Genomic DNA, 13,863 nt, shown 5'->3' on the forward strand with positions numbered 1-13,863 from the left:
TGTGTGGAGATCAAATTAGGTAATGGTCTGTCTTTGCCTACCCGATGCCACTAGCTAGGTTACCTGTATCTGACTGCCTCACAGCAACATAACTGTACTAGAGATCTGGATTCTCACTATTGCTCAAGGTGAGATTTTCCACCTCCACCCCACCATTCTTTAGATGAGGTAACACAGAAGTACCAGTACTCTACAGCAGAAGAGTTTCCCAACTTGGTCCTCCAGTACCCCAACAGTACACATTTCTGTGCTGTTGGGAGCACTCGAGGACTGGAGATGGGAAAAACAGCTATACAGCCTGATCTCCGTGTGAACGAGGTCCTGTTCCCCAGTCTGGCTGCACTTAACAGTGGAGGTGATTGAGTGAGCCGATTGGAAGCTCTGACTGGTGCGATACTTGCGACCTGCTAGCGGGTCAATAATCAACTAATCACGATCTTCAGTTTAGAATGCAATTAGTTTAAATCAGCTGTGTTCGCTAGGGATGGGGGGAAAGTGTGACACCAATCAGGCCCCCGAGGAAGGGAATTGCCCAGGCCTGTGCTAGCCCAAAGCCACACTGAGTTTCATAGGGCCTGCCCCCATCATCTGGCTCCCCTCTTCTAGCCCCCGCTTACCTCTTTCCTCCCTCTCCCTCTCCTCCCCTGGTTGCCAGGACTGCAGTTAGTGGTCCTTCATACAGTACAGTACAGAACCGTCGAGTGCAGGGAGAGTCATCAATCACATTGACAACGCGATTGACCGCAAGCACCTCCAGTAATCTCATCAGGAATATTGATTGATATGGAGGTTAAGGACTCTGTATCATAATGCATCGATTGATTTGGAAGGAACCAGTTTGAGAAATCTCAAGTGAATTGCACCTCAGTGACCTCTTGAGCAGCATTTGAATACTCAAATAATACCATTTTATTAAGCAGTTGGGAATTTAAACCCATCTGGCATTAAGCAATTGTTTTATTCCCTGAAGTAGCCTACAGTTTATGTTTTTGTTAAGAAATATATTACAACGTGTGAAGTGAAACACAATTAATCATATTTTCAGTCAAATTGTAGTGAGGATGTCTCAACTTTTTATATTCAGCAATATATATTAGACTAGTCTGCAGTGGTCCCTCAGACTGATTATGTACAGACTAGTAGGACTACTATCCCACCTTTACTCAGTCAGACAGACAGAGTAGCCCTTCTGCAGCCTGAGTCATGCTGTGTATTCTGGGAGGGAGGGAGGGAGGGAGGGAGGGAGGGAGGGAGGGAGGGAGGGAGGGAGGGAGGGAGGGAGGGAGGGAGGGAGGGAGGGAGAGCGGACTGAAAGACTAAATAGCCCTCAGTCAGTCTCGGTCTAGACAAAAAAGATCAACGGAGACAAATTTGGGCATCTGGTGAACCTTGCTCCCTCTCTCACTGAGGTGTGTTTCATCCATTCTCCCTGCATGACCAGAGCTGCAAGCCCCAGCGTGTTGCCCTTCGCAGGGGAAGGACAAAGTGAAGCCCATTAATCCAGCCTGATTGCAGGCTCTTTACTGGGAGGGACACGTAAGTAGAGGAAGAGGGGGAGAAATCTATATGTCAGGATGCATCACTTCCATCCCTGAACAGGCCTATCAATCAAGCCCATCTGGAGCAGCTTAACTCCTTTATTTATCAGCCCCTGGTGCACTCCTGTAAATAAAACACCACCACGTATGGAGAGGAGGCCAGAGAGAGAACTTCCCAGCAGCACTTCCTGGGTGAGAGTCGGGAGATGGAGGGGAATCATTAATAGGTGTGTGTGTGTGTGTGTGTGTGTATGAGAGTTGACACACACACACAGACAGAGAGCAAAGCTAAGCACCGTGATTTGTCCCTTTCCTATTACGTAGGTCTGTAGCTAGCTTGAACGTGCATTACACACCGTATCAACACATTTCCAAGGTGACTCCGACGAAAGCCTTTAAATCGACTTCTATTTCGATCAGTCACTGAAAACCTGCACAGTGGTTAGAGCCGCTCGACGGTTCTCGTTTTCCATAGACCTCGTTACAGATCCGTCTCTCCTGGCTGCTTGTCACAGGTCTTCTCTCTCTCACTCACACAATAATAATTGCGCACTGTATAGGGGATAGGGTGCATTTGGGATACAGATATACTGTGGGACTGGGTGTATTCCCTGCTGTGGCATGTAACAGAGGCAGAATGCTCATTACCTGCTAAATTACACCTGTACCGTGGGGAGGCTGTCCCTCTGTCACCGTCTGTACTGCTCCACCAACACCATGGCACAAGAACTGACTGCAGACCGCACATAGCAGAGAGATAGCGCATGACAGAGAAAGAAATTAGAGAGATTGTACCGATATACAGCACCAGTCAAAAGTTTGGACACACCTACTCATTCAAGGGATTTTCTTTATTTTTTTACTATTTTCTACATAGTAGAATAATAGTGAAGCCATCAAAACTATGAAATAACACATATGGAATCATGTGGTAACCAAAAAAGTGTTAAACAAAAATCAAGGTATGTTTTAGATTTTAGATTCTTCAAAGTAGCCACCCTTTGCCGTGATGACAGCTCTGCACAGGTCCATGCCATTTTGGGCAGCGTGGGACTCAAACATTATTCTGTCCCACAAAAAAATTTAAATTGAAAAGAAATGATGCCTGGAATGTTCATGCTGGATGGTGTTGGTAAGGCCATCATGGGTGTCTGGTTGGCTGGGTGTGCTGAGGAGCAGAGAGGGCTGTCCTATCCAGAGCTGTCTCAATCAGGCCAAGCTGAGCAGGACGGTCCTTCACCCTCACCTGTTCCACTCAGCCACTTTGGATCTACTGGGGGTTTTATGTCCATGTCAAACTCAGTAAGGTGAAATGCCGCTCAACTCTCTCCCCACCTCACGCTCCATTGCAGCCAAAACATGCACGCGCACACACACATACGTGCACGCACACACACAGAAGCTCACACAAACGTGCTTTTGTAGGGTGTGGCTCATCAGTGTAGCAGGTCGCCAAGAGAGCCCATCAAAGAGCACTGTTCCACAGAGCCACGCCTGGTGCCAGCTCTGTCAGCCCAGCAGTCACACACGGGCTGTCTTTCTCTTGTCTTTCTCTTCAAAGTCTGCGCCTGAAATTAGGTTTCACATCCTGTCCTTTAAAAAGGGAGCGAGGGGGAAAAAAAGGGAGCGAGAAAGAGAAAACAGGAAGGAGGAATCCATTCATTTTTATCTCTGGTCCGAGCTCCACTGTAAACACAGCTACATCAATCAGTCCAGTAATCCGTTGTCACTCCAGCTGCACACTGACAGATGTCTGCACAGACTGCGTGCTCCATGGGCACCGGGCAGGAGCAGAGAGCTAACTCAAGCAGATACTAAACATATCCACATTCAAGAGGAAAGCTGCATATGAAGACCACAGCACACCCATCCGATAGAAACCATTTGCCTTTACGATATAGAGACCCATATCAATGTTGAGGTTTGCTGTCAAATGAAGCCGGTTCAAGCTTCATTTAACAGACATAGTTTACACCTCCTAAAATCATTTACTTGCTGAGCTGTAAACTGTTTATCCCAGTCACTAAAATACCCACGGTTTCACTGCTTAAAATGCCATTTGAGTTTACGGATTGTGGATTCTAATGGTAATTTCAGCAAATAGCATTTATGGTTTCCACTTAATTTCCTTCAACCTGAATTCGTAATCTACTGGTAAGTGAGCACTTTCGCTTTTATGGAAGGTTATTTAAATCAGGTGAGAGAGAGTAGACCAAGAGAGAGAAACAGAAAGTGAGTGAAATAGAGAGACAGCACGAAAGCCTGGTATCACCACCATTCCCTTACCTCGCCACGGAGCCAGTCCAGAGCAGCAATGTACAGAACACATTGCCAATAGAACCAGGCTGTCAGACTGTATGTAGCCCCCATATCCTATATTACAAAACCCAGACAGAACCTAAGCTGCCTCCCAAAAGGCACCTACACATTCCCTACATTGTGCACTACTTTCGACCCAATCCCTACAGACAGAACCTAAACAACTTAAATTAGACACTGTAGCTTGCAGACTAAATGTGTTATACCTTTGAACAGAGGCAGTCCAAACAGAAGCTGTTGCTGCCACTTTTTGAATGCCAGACAAACTCCTGCTTCCCTTTGCTCATGTACTGGATAAATCATTAGACCTGGGCAATCAGCAGCCCGGGCAGACTGACAGTTGTGACTAATGTGCCCGTGTATCATACTGTAGCCTGGGCAACACAGCAGAGACTGAAAATATTGCACATTCACACTAGACGTAACATAGTAAACATAAATCCGGGAAACTCGAATGAGTAGGATATATTACATTTGGTATGGTTACAGAAGACTGTTGGTTGGTTACTTAAGTCAAAAATGAAAGTAGGGTGGTTGGAGTGTACGGGTGGGTGTATAAAGTGAACGTCTAGCAAACCCAAAGGTTGAGAGTTCGAATCTCAATACGGACAACTTTAGCATTTTGGCTCATTAGGAACTTTTCAACTACTCACTACTTTTTAGCTAATTTGCAACTACTAAGCATGTTAGCTAATCCTTCCCCTAAACTTAACCCTTTTAGCTAACCCTTCCCCTAACACTTTAAACAAACTCCTAATATTAACCCTAACCCCTAGCCTAGCTATTATTAGCCAGGTATCTAATGTTAGCCACCTAGCTAGAAATTGTAACATACTGTATCATACGTTTTGCATATTCGTAACATATAGTGCAATTTGTGAACTTGTAGCATATAACACAAATTGTCATTCGTAACATATCATATGAAATGGGTGATGAACATCCACAAATGAATACATACCATTCTCTTGGATTTACGTACAGAATAATACAAAATGCTGAGACCAGGTTGTGCGCACGTACGCACGCACGCACGCACGCACGCACACGCGCACGCGCACGCACACGCACACGCACACGCACACGCACACGCACACACACACACACACACACACACTTAAAGTAAACATGCTGAATGTCACGCAGTGGTGTGAACAAGAAGGAGTTCTTTGAAAACACATGAACGTAACAGTCAACTCCAGGCATTAGTCCTTATATTCCATAATCACACTCAGATCTCATCACTGTGTGTGGGAGTAGAAAGAGCAGACCTAACTCACACTAAATTAATCAAAACAGGAACATTTTACATTTGGCTAGAAATTCAAAAGGAAATGATCTCAACAGAGAAAGATGTCCTCCTGTGTGCTACCTATATCCCCCCCCCCCACTAGAATCCCCATAATTTAATGAAGACAGCTTCTCCATCCTGGATGGGTAAATCAATCATTTCCAGGCCCAGGGACATGTACTAGTCTGTGGTGACCTAAATGCCAGAACTGGACAAGAACCTGACAACCTCAGCACACAGGGAGACAAACACCTACCTGGAGGTGACAGCATTCCCTCCCCCATATGCCCCCCTAGGCACAACTACGACGACATAACCAACAATAACGGGTCACAACTCCTGCAGCTCTGTCACACGCTGGGTATGTACATAGTCAATGGTAGGCTTCAAGGGGACTCCTATGGTAGGTACACCTATTGCACATCTCTTGGCAGTAGTACTGTAGACTACTTTATCACTGACCTCAACCCAGATTCTCTCAGAGCATTCACAGTCAGCCCACTGACACCCTTATCAGATCACAGCAAGTCTACTTGAACAGAGCAATACTCAATCATGAGGCATCAAAGCCAAAGGAACTGGATAATATTAAGAAATGCTATAGATGGAAGGAAAGTAGTGTGGAAACCCACCAAAAAACAATTACGCAACAACAAATTCAATCCCTTTATGACAACTTCCTGGACAAAATGTTCCACTGTAATAGTGAAGGTGTAAACTTGGCAGTAGAAAACTTAAATAGTATATTTGACCGCTTCCCTATCAAACCTAATGATGTCAAACAGAAAACCGAACAAAATGAACAATGGCAAACGGTATGATGAAGAAAGCAAAAACCTAGAAAGAAATTGAGAAACCTATCCAACCAAAGACAGAGACCCAGAAAACCTGAGCCTACGCCTTCACTATGGTGAATCACTAAAACAATACAGAAATACACTTCAGAAAAAGAAGGAACAGTATGTCAGAAATCAGCTCAATGTAATTGAAGAATCCATAGACTCTAACCACTTCTGGCAAAATTGAAAAACACTAAACAAACAACAAATACGACATTATAAAATCCATGTACACAAATAACAAGTGTGCAGTTAAAATTGGCAAAAAACACACACATTTCTTTCCACCGGGTCATAGGGTGAGACAGGGATGCAGCTTAAGCCCCAACCTCTTCAACATATATGTCAACAAATTGGCAAGGGCACTAGAACAGTCTGCAGCACCCGGCCTCACCCTACTAGAATCTGAAGTCAAATGTCTACTGTTTGCTGATGATCTGGTGCTTCTGTCATCAACCAAAGAGGGTCTACAGCAGCACCTAGATCTTCTGCACAGATTCTGTCAGACCTAGGCCCTGACAGTATATCTCAGTAAGACAAAAATAATGGTGTTCTGAAAAAGGTCCAGTTGCCAGGACCACAAATAAAAATTCCATCTAGACACCTTTGCCCTAGAACACACACAAAACTATACATACCTCGGCCTAAACATCAGCGCCACAGGTAATTTCCACAAAGCTGTGAACGATCTGAGAGACAAGGCATGAAGGACCTTCTCCGCTATCAAAAGGAACATAACATTCGACATACCAATTAGGATCTGGCTAAAAATACTTGAATCAATTATAGAACCCATTGCCCTTTATGGTTGTGAGGTTTAGGGTCCGCTCACAAACCAAGAATTCACAAAATGGGACAAACACCAAATTGAGACTGCATGCAGAATTCTGCAAACATATCCTCTGTGTACAATGTAAAATACCAAATAATGCATGAAGAGCAGAATTAGGCTGATACCAGCTAATTATCAAAATCCAGAAAAGAGCTGTTAAATTCTACAACCACCTAAAGGGAAGTGATTCCCAAACCTTCCATAACAAAGTCATCACCTACAGAGAGATTAACCTGGAGAATAGTCCCTTAAGTAAGCTGGTCCTGGGGCTCTGTTCACAAACACAAACCAGGGAGCCCCAGGACAGCAACACAATTAGACCCAACCAAATCATGAGGAAACTAAAAGACAATTACTTGACACATTGGAAAGAAACAGAGCAAACTAGAATGCTATTTGGCCCTAAACAGAGAGTACACAGCGGCAGAATACCTGACCACTGTGACTGACACAAAATTAAGGAAAGCTTTGACTATGTACAGACTCAGTGAGCATAGCCTTGCTTTTGAGAAAGGCCACCGTAGGCAGACCTGGCTCTCAAGAGAAGACCGGCTATGTGCACACTGCCCACAAAATGAGGTGGAAACGGAGCTGCACTTCCTGCCGAATGTATGACCATATTAGAGACACATATTTCCTTCAGATTACACAGATCCACAAAGAATTCGAAAACAAACCCAATTTTGATAAACTCCCATATCTACTGGGTGAAATACCACAGTGTGCATCACAGCAGCAAGATGTGCAACCTGTTGCCACAAGAAAAGGGCAACCAGTGAAGAACAAACACCATTGTAAATACAACCCATATTTATGTTTATTTATTTTCCCTTTTGTACTTTAACTATTTGCACATAATATGACATTTTAAATGTTTTTATTCTTTTGGAACTTTTGTGATTGTAATGTTCAATGTTCATTTTGATTGTTTATTTCACTTTTGTTTATCTACTTCACATGATTGGGCAATGTTAGCATGCCAATAAAGCCCTTAAATTGAATGAGGATGAGAAGGAAGGGAAGAGTGAATCTGAAACTACGTCTCAACCACATAGGCCCTATATATCCCTGTCCACAGCTCCGGTGTCAACACCACTGAGATGGGCTGAGACGAGTTGTAAGGTCCTCGCATGGTGCCACGCGCCGCCATCTTATCTCATGTTTCAAAAGAATAACTTCTGATAGATCTCATGAAGGTTCGTGTGTTCTACCCACCACACTCTCAAATTGCCTTTGCGCTGAATATTTTTTACACCGTCCGAGGTAAAATAAATGTGTGTTAGCTTAAGGGATAAAGACGGAGGTTTGAGAGGAAAGGTTAATGAAAGGGGAAATGAAAAAATCAGCGGGGATGTAACATCCACAGGCGTGACAATCACAATGGGAATTGTTGGAGTAGAAAACTAACAAACAGGTTTTAAAACAGAAACATTCATCTCTTTATATATCAGATAAAGTGTGACTATTCCTGTAAAATACTGTGAAATAGACCAAGGTAGCTTTTGGCAAAAAAAACTTTGTAAAATACAATGAAATAAACACTGACAGGTGTAAGGACCACAAGAACAGTATTCTTTGCAAAACAGGAAAATGACACAGGTGTCATCTCAACCACCATCTTAGCCTACCAATGCATACTGTATGCATCTTTCAGACTCAACCCTCCAAACACACTCTACCTAGACAGACGGCTTACTTCCGAGCTGTTCTCAGCCCAACGACACTACCTCGTGTCACTTTAACAAATCACATGGTGCTTTAATCTAGCTCTGCTCTAATGTAATGCATCACTTCCTTTCACGCGTAAATGAAGTGCATCCTCCTCTGGAGACAGATCAAAGCCCTGTTTCCTGCTGGGCCAAGCTGGGGGCACAGAGGGCTTCACACTGAGTCAGAGACCTCTTCTCCTTCCTCTCCTCCGCTTTCTCTCACACTCCGTTTCTCTCCTCTTCCAGCACCGCCTCTGATCCCTCAGGTGAAGGACTGCCGGGCAGAGAGTGTGTGTGGTGTGTGTTTAGGGGGGAAGCAGTTGGAGTTAAGGCAGTTAAGAAAGTGAGAGAGGGAGAAATTGAAACCCTTCAGCCCTCACTCTCTCGCAACCCACCTGATCCCCCTCATTATTGAAACGCGGTGTAAGGCAACCCCCCACACCCTCTTAGTCATGGGTGGTGTTCTGGAGCCACACACACTTGGTGTGCTCTTTGATTAACCTTCCACTGAGTGAAGTGTATTTCTTCATCGGAGACCAAGACAGAACTAATCACGTCAGGAGATGAGAGATTTACTGTGTAGGCCCTACAGCTCCCACAACGTTAACTACGCAATATCTTTGTGTGTATTTAGCAAAGGACCTCCCTGTGATTATATCCTGTATCATTTAACACTGGATAATTGGCATTCTGTGGGAGGGACCTGGGAACAGTTAAGATGCCCTATGATGCTGCTGACTGTGTATACTAACTTTTGTTTTGAAGTTAGGGCCATAGCTGCACTCCCTAAATGAAAGTGATGGTTCTCGTTAGGGGAATGATATAGGTGCTCCCCATTATCAGGTCTATTATGTGCTGCTCTGACCACCTCTGTATGGCTGGGGAGGGAAGATTATAACGGATGATGGCTTCTCTGTTCACCTCAGTGCTGCACTGATGAGCGGAGCCATACACTCTCAAATAAATACACAAACAGAAACAATTGCGCACACACAGGATCACACACACGCACACACGTTCACATAATTACACAATGTCAAATGCACCTCAATGCCCATTAATAGCAATGACTAAAATGACTGTGTGGAGGACAGGGCCATTTCCCTGGAGTCAACGTTGACTTGTATTGGGACAAAACCCCACAAAGGGCAAAGACAATTGTGACAAATATAATCACTGGCTCGACAAAGTCAGAATGGAATTGTTTCAACACAAACCAATTTTAGCAATTTGTACCTTAATGGGAAGGGCAATCTCCCACGGAAAATATGTTTTCCAAATTGTCCTCCTACACAAATCTTCTTGATTAAAACGTGAGTTTCAGTTTTAGTGGCAGACAAGCTGATAATCAGAGAGCTGGGCATCTGCAGAGGAGGACCACTGCCCCCTGGTGCCTGGTGGAGGACAGATGGTTTTATCCCATCAACTCCAGGCAAATCAGATGATGAACTGCCCTTTAAGCTTTGTTTGGACCTCTTGTTGCCTGGCGACTGTGCCCGGGCAGCTACTGTGGGGAACAACGTTGTTCAGCATGTGGTAATTATGAGGCAGATCTCACCTATAGCCTTAAAGCTGCACTAACAGCACAGGAGAAGCCTTGTCCGAGCCAGAATGTTGCACAGGGCAGGAGCCTATCTCCTGTTTCTGTACCGTGAAGAAGCTTAATGTACAAGACAAGTACACTCCCTGTACAGGACGCTAGGAGGAAGAGGTCCAAGGCTGTTCGCAGCACAGGACAAGACGGTGAAAAGGGACAAGGCCAACCTTGGTACCTGACATGGCCGGTGAAGAACGTCACGCTCAGAGTAGAACTTGTACTCTGGAACACTGGGCTGTCTGGACAGTCATTGATCACCAAGCTGCCCTCTGCTCCTGATACAGGCCAGAATCACCCTGTCCCCTTCCTTCTTTCCACACTAGTCTACAGTCAGGACATAAATAGCACTGTCCAGACAGCAGGGAGGCTAGGGGCCAAAGGCTGGAACACACACAGGACACTCACTACCTCCACCTTCTCTCAGGAATTGCAAAGGTCAATCCTGCAGACAGACCCAGCACAAGGTTAAAGGCCCACACCAGTAGAAGTCCACTTTTTCCGAGCTGAAAGACAATGGCCAGAGCTTACATGATCAAAACGATTTAAGTCAATAAGTCATCGTTATAGTCCAAGTATGATATGTTTGGGCTTGAAGTGACAAATCTGAACTGCCCACTTCGTGCAAATCCGTGTGAATGTGGTGTCTTTTCCTATGATATGACATACACATTCTTTTTGGCCTACGTTTCATCAAAGATAGAACAATGAGACAGATATTTCACCGGATGTATAAATGTGATGCATTCTGTTGCCATTTCCACTCCGTACCAAATATGGTGATAAGAGGAAGCCCAGTGGACGGCAGTGGGAGAAGATGGAGAGCGATGGATTTTGGCAGATATTCTGCTAATTTTCTCGTCAATGAAATATTTGATCTCCATACAGTTTTCTGTTTCCAAAATTAGAATCTGTAACAAACAGAGTGGACTGCATTTTGTAGACTTTACCCGTTGCCAAAGTTACCAGAAACTGTGTTGTTTAGAAGGAGTGCAAGGGCGAATTTAGTTATTGATCAAGGGCGCTTCACAGAGTAGGTGTTCCCTAACGGAAATATGTAAATAAATGCTAGAAAGCGCCAATAGGATCTCACTAACTTGTGCTTGGCACCTCCTTGCTTGTTCTGCCCACCATGATTCATTTGCTCCCATTGGAAACGACAGGCTGTGGTCTATCTTGGGTTAGTTATAAATATCTTTGGTTTTGTTTCAGGGCTGGGTTTTATTTGAATGTTACCAGCATGGCATTGTTTATTAACCAGAAACAGCTGCAAAGTTATTCCTATTTGTGACTAGACTGAACCAAACAGCCTTGTGTCCACTTGCCGCCTGAGCCATGGAGAATATTTATTTATTTATCAAATCAAAATCACATTTATTGGTCACATACACATGTTAAGCAGATGTTATTGTGGGTGTAGCGAAATGCTTGTGTTTCTAGCTCCAACAGTGCAGTACTATCTAACAAGTAAGATCTAACAATTTCACAACAATATACACAAATCAAAGTAAAGGAATGTTATTAAGAATATATAAATATATGGACGAGCAATAACAGAGCGGCATAGACTAAGATACAGTAGAATAGAATACAGCATATACAAATGAGATGAGTAATGCCAAATATGTAAATGTTTATTAAAATGACTAGTTTTCCATATTTACCAGAAATAAAATAATAACAGCAGAACATGTTCATAATCCATTGGATAATTTGTCCATTTTGACTTATTTCTGAGCCAGGTTGTATTAATAATATGACAACTTTATAAGTGGTATAATTGCGTGGTACGATAGCATTTTGCAAACCCGCTACAAGATGAGTGGTTTTGAAAAGGCACCAGCAAAATAACATTCGAGGAACTTATAGTTACGTGTTATTTGCGGCGTGCATGACCATGAGCAAAGTCATTGTAGCCTATCATTTCACTTCCCCTGTGAGAACCATGAGCACAGTCTTCCTTGTTTTGCTCTACCGCAGCCAAAGCCTGTCTGCAGCCTACCAAAGGTTGCACTGTGTTCATTGCAATGTAGAAAATACACATATCTGCTATCTTCCAATAGTTATACATATTACCTGAGCGTAATCTTTTTTTTTTTTTTTTACTATTTCTAATGGGGGATTTGCGGCCGCAATTTATGGCCACAATTTATGGAAGATGACAAAACTTGAGATAACAATAGATGGCAAAGTCAAAGACAGGACAGTGGTTTCCATCTGTGGCAAAGTTTTCCCTAAATCAATGCTTATGACAAATCTAGCTCCACATCCAGCTGGCTAATATTTTGAAAACAGTGTAGAAAAAAAAAACCCAGCAACATAACATTAGCTAGTTAGATAAGGTTAGCAAGATAGCTAGCTAGCTAGATACGTAGCAACGGTCATTTCAATTGTTTAAATGTTTTAAAAACAATTCTAATAAATACAACAGTTGGACAATGAAGATCATTTTTTTAATAATCCATCAGATATTGACTGAATGAAAGCACCAAATATTTTACTGGCACGGACAAATAATGAACGGAGTTCAGGGATTTGTTTGTGTGGGAATTCAGGTATTCAATTTGTCAAATGTATATATATATTTTTTTGAATGCACTCACATTACATTTCTATTTTAGTCATTTAGCAGACACTTATATACATTTTCTTATTGTATCAGAGATTTTTTCATACAGTATGTTGTGTTAAAATAAATAATAGTATGTGCCTAATTTCCGTAACTACACGGGTGTATTTGCATATATGAATACCTTAACATAAAGGGGTGGAACAGGGCTTCAACCACCAAACACTTGCTCTGAATACCTTACCAGCACTGACCTGTGCAGTTTAGACTGCCTCATTGATTACTGTTGTTGTCACGTTCTCTTGCATAATTCTACAGGTATGTCAATATCAGGATACCCTCAAATTAAAAATCAACACGCTTGGCTCTAAATTCCACCCATCTAAACATACTTTACATCGTTTGCGAGATCACACATAATATCACTATAATCCGAGTGTTCATTTTCAGAAGTTGCTTTCATTTAAGCAAATCTAATTGGCAAACATTTCAACTGTACTAAATAACACCTTTTTTCAATTCTTCTCCTTCTTGTGATGTAAATTTCCTGATGAAGCTTTAGCATTCTTATAGATTCAACGGACAGACAATGTATTCCATTGATCCCATTTCAGCCATTACCGGGGTCTGTTTGACAGGTCATTACAAACATTTCCGTGGTCGTAACATTAACGGGGGAAAACGAAAGGCACAAGCAAGAGTATGAAAGGGTTGCAGGAGCAAAATTAAAGCAATCAATTCAGTGAGATTTAAGTGACAAGTGGATTTTGCACCCCTCAAACACAGGAAATACATGGCTGAAGAAGACAGATCCTGAGGTGGGCGGGGCATGCGTGTTGCTAAAATAAAGTTAGCATGTTAGCTAGTTACACTGGCCGTCAGTTACACGGCCGTCAGTGCCCTATTTCGTGATGTTTATCAACTCCACGTGGAAATTCCCATACCCAATTTGTGAATATCTGTAAGAAGCCTTTGTCATTCTTCAGAGGTGGAACCTAAACATGCATTTCATCTATAGGAAAGGAAATGATGGGGGGGGGGGGGGGGGGGGGGTGTCAGGTAGATCTGATAGAAGTAAGTAAGGAAGTAATGTACAGTGCAGACACCAAATGTATGGCGAGACGAACTGAATAGAAGTTAAGAGCTTTGCTTGACATACCAATTGTTTCATA

This window comes from Salvelinus namaycush, chromosome 3 (assembly GCF_016432855.1).
Source record: "Salvelinus namaycush isolate Seneca chromosome 3, SaNama_1.0, whole genome shotgun sequence".
In the NCBI taxonomy this organism is placed as follows: domain Eukaryota; kingdom Metazoa; phylum Chordata; class Actinopteri; order Salmoniformes; family Salmonidae; genus Salvelinus; species Salvelinus namaycush.